Source organism: Varanus komodoensis, unplaced genomic scaffold (assembly GCF_004798865.1).
Source record: "Varanus komodoensis strain SLA01 unplaced genomic scaffold, ASM479886v1 scaffold42, whole genome shotgun sequence".
Lineage (NCBI taxonomy): Eukaryota > Metazoa > Chordata > Lepidosauria > Squamata > Varanidae > Varanus > Varanus komodoensis.
This window is the reverse complement of record NW_025335972.1, coordinates 4,040,488-4,048,342: the sequence shown is the minus strand read 5'-3', so window position 1 is coordinate 4,048,342 and position 7,855 is coordinate 4,040,488. Positions and strand designations below refer to the sequence as shown.

Sequence of the window (7,855 nt, the reverse complement as noted above, 5' to 3'; positions counted from 1 at the left end):
GGTATTGCTATGTGGCATGGGATAATTTCTAAATGCAGGGTGCTGGATGCAACAAGACTCAGTGCAAGGGGGAGAGAGGAGGATTAAAGTTGTAGTCCCACTCAGAAAGCCAGTCTGTCCGTGAGCTGGACAGCATGCTCGAACAGGGGCACTCAAGTGATCCTTGCATGGCACTGGCACAAAAACGCATCTTTGGCTGACACACTGCCTGACTGGAAGCCCTAGAAGTAGAAATATTGCCACTCCAAGAAGTTGCTTGGATTCTTTGAGCATTTTTCAGCCGGGCTGCAGTGCTTTAATGATCACTTATTTCTGAACAAACATCGGTTGGATCAGGCTGCAAATATGTGTTTGCCAAGCATAAGGCTTCTGGACTGCAACCCACGGAAGAGACCTTTGGCAGGGGTTGCTGTTGCTTCTCGTGCCCCTTTCTTTCCCTCTGCTCTGTTGCTCTTTCTCCTTTCAACTTGCTGTTGGCAGGACTGAACTTCAGCTTGTTCCAGCAAATGTGGGAGGGTATTGTGGCATCAGAGAGGAAGTAGCTCTCCCTTGTCTCACAGAGAGAGAGAGAGAGAGAGAGAGAGAGAGAGAGAGAGAGAGAGAGAGATGCTGTAGGCCCACACAGACACTTGGATTGATGATGATGATCTTCCCCATTCTCAGTACCACCACTGGAGAAGGATGAGCTATAGAACCTGCGAAAGCACAAAGTGGGAGGAGCCGGCAAGCACATTTCTTGCACAGCTACTAGCAAAGGTGTAGATACATGTGGATGTACCTTACAGGAATGTTGTAAGGATGCTCATGAAGCATTTGCAATAACACACAAAGCTAGGCCTGATTATGTATCAGTGTAATTGTTTTAGAGACCCAGATTTTTACAGCCTTTTTATCTATTTCTGGGCTGTTGTTTGGTATTGTATTTTACTCTTCCAAGTACTTGAATGGTCTTTTATCTTTTTAACTGTTTGTGTGGCTTTTTCGTCTTTTGACTGCTAATGATCCGCCCAAGAGAGTTGGGTATCCACCAAACTTGTTCTTCCTAGTATTGATAGCAATAAACTACTGAACACCGACACTGGAGATGGTGCAAAAGGCTTGCGGAAGGTCAATGGGGCCGGGGAAAGCGCGGAGAGCGTCTCGTCCCGTCCTGAGTTCCGCGTGCTTTGTCTTCCCGGATCGCGGGCGCGCCGAGAATCGCGCTGCGCCGCACGCTGCGTTGCCGCTCCGTGCGGGTAGAGGGCCTGCCGGAGGAGCGCCGCGGCCCGTGGAAGAGCCTGGCCCGGGAGCCAACTTTCGCGAGGGGGCGGGCGGTGGGACGCCCCCGCTCACCCCACCCGCTGGAGGAGTGGAGCCGGACCGGCGCTGTCGGCGGGCGCGCCTCCTCCTTCCCGCTCCACCGAGCGCACAGCTGGAGCACATCGACGGCTGGGGCGATGGGGGCAGCCTGCCCGCTCCGGCGCTCGACCCGGCCGCGTCCTGCCGCCGCCGCCCCGGCGGGTTGAGGGCTGCGCGCTCGCCGTCGCGACCGGCGCCTGCGGGAGCAGCGAGGTGAGTCTGCGGAGCCCCCCGGCGGGAGGCTCTCTCCCGCGCCCGGGACAGAGGCTCGCCTTTCCCGGCCAGCCCTGGCGGAGGCGTGGAAGGCCCCGCCGCCGCCCCCACCGGCCCCTGCCCAACTCTCCGTCCCGTGCCTATGGCGATTCCCCAGCGCACCCTCCTCTCCGTCCGGTGAGCCGATCGCGGCTCGCTCGCCGTGCCCGTCAAGGAGCGCCCCTCTCCTTTGTCAGGCGGCTTCTTCTCTACCGGCGCCGCTGCTGCGCGCTTGCAAACTGCCCTCCAGTCCCGTCCGGGGTGGTCTTCAGTTTTCCTCCCAGCCCCTCCTTCCTTCCCTCCCTTTGCCCCTCTCTCTTCAGAGCTCTGCCAGTCGCTTCTTTTCCTCACGCCTGGATCCTTCCTTCCTTCCCCTTGGACGTTCTTCCACCCTTTCTTCCAGTCCCGGCCTCCTCTGCCTCCTCTTTTTCTTCCCTGCTTCTGCTCTGGAGCTCTGTTGTGCTTGCGGCCAACCCCCTTCGACAACCAACAGCAAAGGGATAACTTTAATTGCTTGGTTGCAAGGTGTAAGGTAGGCTTTACAGAACTGTGTAAATACTGGCCATGAGGTTGGAACCAGACTTGCGCATACTTAGATTAATTCAAACCCATGGGATTTAAGTCAGTTGTGATTAACTTAAGTCTCCTTGAAATCTGTGGATCTGCTCTAGGTACAGGGCTGGACACACTGGTCACTTGGCCAGGGCGCCAAGCTGAAGGGGCTCTGGGCTGAGCTTGGTGACTTGGTGTTTGCTGATGTACTTTCTGCAATGAGCCAGGACAAAGAAATGCCCTGCCCTTAACCTTACCTTCTGCAGGTGGTTCATGTGATAAGTATACGAATGAGTTTTAAAGCATGCTTCCCATTTACAGTCATTTGTTTTTGATAAATATAATCAGCAGAACATAGCTTTACTTTGAGCCACCATTTTCAAGTGCTGCAAAAACTACAAACACTGTGAAATTAAAAAGATTGTAAAGTGCTTGGGGAGAGGGCAAAGGCGTCCTTCCCCGGATGCTTCCTTATGGCTCAAGGAAGGAGAAGAGCACTAAGAACTGTTAGTGCAGCACTTAAAAGAGAGAGCATCACTTTGTTAATGGTGAGCTATTGTCCTTTTGGTGTACCTTCTTTTGCTGCTGCTTTCCTTCTTACAATTGCTTTAAAGTTGACTGTTTGGTTGCTGGCCCCTGGCAACTGCACATGAATTAGCCTACACGCAGTCTTGCCTTGCCACTTTCTTTGTCATCTGCTCCACTTCAGCAGCTCCCTCTGACAGCTGAAACAGACAAGAGGCTCTGCACATATCTGACAGCTGGAAGACTGACTGAAAAACAACTTGTGGGCGCAGAAGTACCATTTTTTGGGACCTCCTAAAACTCTTTTGAAAAGGGTAGAGAACTGGTGATGGCTACTCCAAAGTACCACTTGGGACATCCATGGACTGACTGGTGATTACTGCCAGCAACACAGATGAGATTGCAAAGGGTGACAGGAATTTTGCCCTACTTGCTGGGTATTTGCTAGCTGATCCCAGCAACCCACACGGAACTTGTTTTCCCTGGTTTGGAGGGCACAACCAATTGCTGGGTTGTCAGGGTGACTTGTCACCACCCTACAGGAAGTAGAGAGGTTCAGACAACACAGCAACCCCCCCCCCAAGCTGGTGGCCCACAGTGGGTTGCTGTGTCATGTGAACTAAGTCAGTGTAAAATTTGTTTCACTGCGACCATGAGCACAGGGGATTGGAAAGTGTCCGAGTGCTCAGGCCACAGAGAGAGATTGACATCTCCAATAGGATCCCTAATGCTGAAGGGCATGACCAGCCATTGTCCGGCTGAAGGATAGCTTTTGCCCTCCTCACTATGGTGGCCAGTGTTTCCCTATGGAGAACTCTTGATGTTACAGAAGCAAACCCATTGAGCAAAGTCTCCATCTTTCCATCACCCTAAACTGATTTTTCAGCTCAGAAAAGAGGGGAGAAGCAGTAGGAAACTGGGAAGGCTGCAAATGGAGCACATAATTGTCTGTGGACAAAGCAGGATAATTGCACAATGAAAGCCTTCTTTGCAGCGTCACCCTGCCGCATCCCAGAATTTTACAGGTGGTCCAGATATCAGTGCTTCCCACTTGCAGCCCTCCTATGTCTTCCCACTGCTTCTGCGTCCTTTTTTCATAATGCAGACTATCTGTTGAGGGAAAAGTCACTGCACAGATGCTTTTTGAGTGTAGCACTAGACGCCCTCTGTCTAAAAGCACCACTGAGCACGGTGTTTCATTTTCCTCTTGAGGTGTAAGAAGCAGGGCATTTATTGAAATCAGGCAAAACAAAAGGTTGCACTCTGTAAAAACAAAAAAACAGCAGATACCATCTCTGCTGCACAAAGTGGCTTTGTAGTCCTGGTCTGGCTAAGGGGAACTTCCAAAATGAGTGTAGAACAAGAAGCGTATCTAAGTGTGGGCAATAAAAATAGAGACTCATTCAAAGCAGACAAATCTGTTCATGAAGCCTGAATCCCCTGACATTAGGAGAGCAGGCTGCATGAAGAGAAGGGCTAGCGAGGCAGCTGTTTCAGGTAGCTGATCTGAGGGGTGGTACGAGAGCAGTGACACGTTCTGGCTCATCAGTGCACTATCCTTGTAGCATTTTTGTGATTAGAGTGGGAGAAGATACTTGTGTGATATTCCACCTCAGGTGCCAAGGGAATTTGATCCTGAGCATCCTCACGCCTTGAGGGCACCATTTGCTCATCTCCTTCAGGCACCTTGAACAAAGGGACAAGTTTCCCCCTTTGGCATCGCCTGTTGCACTCAGGCCTGTGGGCTGTTCTGCAAAGCTGCTAGAGACAGCTGTGCCTCAGAACACAGCTCAAAATGGATTTTGGAAAGGGGAAATTCTGCATTCATCCAAAGCTTATATTCTTTTAACACATCCAGGTCCCCAGGTGATGAGCCCTCATGTTTTGATTAGCAAAAATGCTGACGTTATCTGGCAATTCGCTCCCTGCAACTTCCCTGTTCTCTCTGAGCTTAGCTGCAATCATCACAGCTGTGGAGACGGAATGTTATGCACTATGGCCAATCAAGACCCATTCGCTTGGCAAAAGACTGCCCCTCAGATGAACATTGCTGGGACTGAGCTGATGGTAGGCATCCCCAGCGCTGCCTGCCTTTTTGGATCCCCTTGGGGTGTGACTGTGGGGACATTCATGCAGAGGGCCTGTGCCGCAAAAGCAAACTGCTGTGCCACTGAAGGGCTGTCTTCTGCCCAAGACGTGTGGGAAGTGATTTGTCTGCTTGGGACAAATTTGTTCCCATCCTTACAGACAAGGCAGCATTTTGCATTCAGGGAACTCAGGCCATAATGACGGTGACTTGACTGTTCTTTGCACTGAGCCTATCAAATGCAAAGGGGAGGTGCACAAATCCCCAGGCATTCAAGGATCCATCAGTGATTTGAGTTCTGATCCAAAGTTCGTGCACACAATCCTCAGGACTGCCTTTTGCACTTACCTCTGGACCCTCACTGTCTGTATACCACAGTCTCTGCCATTTTAATCCGTGGTGTGATTGTAGTAAAGACTTAACAGGAGTGTACATGGCTTGACTTGGAAATCTAACCACCAATGAACCAAGCAGGCCACAAAGCTTCTCTTGGTGATATAACCATTGTTTCTTCTAGCACAAGCCAACCTGTAGTTTTCAGGGAAATGATCTCCCCTTGGGTGCCCAGTGTTATAGCCAGCCTTTGCTTCCCGGCTCATAAGAACTGCTGGGCTGGAACTCATCAGAGCCACCTCTAATCCAACAGAGCTGGCCCTGCCATACTGCACTGTGAAGTGAGGTGCTTCAGGCATCGTCACTGGTTGGGTGGGTAGGTGCAATAGATGGAGACAGGAACTGCTGTCTGAATGATTCCTACAGAGTGAGAGGCACCATTTTGGGCTTTGCTTCAGGCAGTAAAACATCAACACCGGTACTCTCTGCAGCTATGGGCACCCAGATAACCCTGGAAATGTCATGTGCACAGTATCCAAGAGTGCCCCCACACGGTGACAAAGCACCTGCAGAAGACCTCGGCCTCAGTCCTCAGCATCTCTGGCTCTGCCCGGACCCAGCATCGCTGGCCCTGGAGAGCTTTTGCTATGCTAAGTAGGGTGCAGGGATGGGAAACCTGTACAGCCCTGCAGAAGTTGGGACTCTAGCTCTCGTGCTTCCTGACCACTGTCCATGTTGTCTGGGGGTGATGGGAGTTGCAGAAGCCAATAACATCTGGAGGGTCACGGGACCCCCAACCCTTGGTACCATAGGCAGCACTTATTTATTTATTGGATTTATATCCTGCCTTTTTCTACAAAGGGCTCAAGGCAGCTTACATCTCCTCCTCCATCTTATTCCCACAACAACAACCCTGTGAGGTAGGTTGGGCTGAGAGTCTGTGACTGGCCCAAAGTCACCCAGTTGGCTCCATGGCTGAGCGGGGACTAGAACCCAGATCGTCTGAGTCCCAGTCCCATGCTCTTAACCACTACGCCACACTGGCTCTCATACACCACACTGGCTCTCACTTAGCTAGACCTGAGCTATAGAATCGCAGGGTTCATCTGGAAGTCCTCAGAAGGCTGCCTCCTCTTCCCTTGGCCCCAGTCTCTTCCTCCCCACCAGCAGGTTTTTGCAAAGTTCCTTCCCCAATACTTAAAGATCAGCACATCTCTCCTAAGGCTTAGTCCCTAGCAGCAAGGGCTTTAGCTACAATATTAGCTATTTTGGCTGCACCTGTTTTGCCTTTGACCTCACCCATCCCTGGATTCTGGCCCTGGAGAGCTTCTCCAAAGTGGAATTCAGCTGAAAGAGTTTCTGCACCTAGTTGGACCAGGTATGAGGGAGCTCCAGTTGTTCACCTTCCTGTGCCTTGAGTTGTAGCGCTGTATGTTTATGTCTGGGTCTGAATGAACCTACACCTGGCTGGGGACTATTGCAAGTAAGTATTCCTGTCTCTGCTTCTCCATAGGATGAGGTCCATATTCCATGGCGAGGTGAACAGACTGGTGCGTATGCTGAGAACAGGGGTGGGCAACATGTGACCCTCCAGGTTTTATTGGATGGCAAATCCCGTCAGCCCTAACTTTTATATCCAGTGATGATGGAAGACAGGAACTGTAGTTCCCGGAGATCTGGAGAGACATCAGTTGCCCAGCCTGGATCATGCAGAACATTTGCCATTCTTCAAAACAGTGGAGCATGAGCAATGGCACTGCAGCATCCAGTGTATTTGCTGGATATTTTCCACAGGGATGCTGCTGTTGCTGGCTGGAAATAAGTGCTTGAAAAAATTTCCACCAAACCAGAACATGGGTCTAGATAGAACAGCATCTTGTTTCCAGCAGTGGCTGGCCAGCTGTCCCCTGGAGGCCTACAAGTTGGCCCCAAGGGCAACATCTCCCCAAAGGATGGCTCAAAACATCTGCTGTGCAGGGTCAGTGTGTCTTTGAACATGGAAGCACCATTTAACCCCATGGCCAAACAGACATTGATAGACTTGTCCTCCATGAGCCTCTCTAATCACCTTTCAGAGCCATCACTGTATTTTGTGACCCTGAATTCTACAAGTTTTTCCACTCATGATAGGAAGGAGGATCTCCTTCCATCTCCATTTTATTTATTGCTACTTGATGTGACAAAGAAAGGGACTGCATGCATGCAGGTTAAACCCCCAGAGTTTCTAGGTGTTGTTGCTAGTCGCGAAGTCATGTTTGACCCATCGCAACCCCATGGACAACATTCCTCCAGGCCTTCCTGTCTTCCACCATCCCCAGAGTCCACCTAAGCTCACACCGACGGCTTCAGTTACTCCATCTAGCCATCTCATCCTCTGCCGTCCCCTTCTTCTTTTGTCCTCAATTGTTCCAAGCATTGGGTCTTCTCCATTGAGTCCTTCCTTCTCATTAGGTGGCCAAAGTATTTGAGTTTCATCTTCACTATCTGGCCTTCTAAAGAGCAGTCAGGGTTGATCTCCTCTAAGACTGACTGGTTTGATCGCCTTGCAGTCCAAGGGACTCGCAGGAGTCTTCTCCAGCACCACAGTTCAAAGGCCTCAATTTTTCGGCACTCAGCCTTCCTTATGGTCCAACTTTCACAGCCATACATTGCAACTGGGAAAACCATAGCCTTGACTATATGCACTTTTGTCGGCAGGGTGATGTCTCTGCTTTTTAGTATGCTGTCTAGATTTGCCATAGCTTTCCTCCCCAGGAGCAAGCATCTTTT

General features: G+C 50.8%; 1 protein-coding gene across 2 annotated transcripts in view; it reads left to right on the top strand.

Annotated features, from left to right (window-relative positions):
- Nucleotides 1-1,440: 1,440 nt before the first annotated feature.
- The window catches only part of S1PR2 (sphingosine-1-phosphate receptor 2), a 74,205-nt gene continuing 67,790 nt past the window's right edge, over nucleotides 1,441-7,855 (top strand). For both annotated transcript variants that reach the window (XM_044443684.1, XM_044443685.1), the window contains exon 1: nucleotides 1,441-1,551. The gene's annotated coding sequence lies outside the window, so the exon portion shown is untranslated. The remainder of the gene's footprint in view (nucleotides 1,552-7,855) is intronic.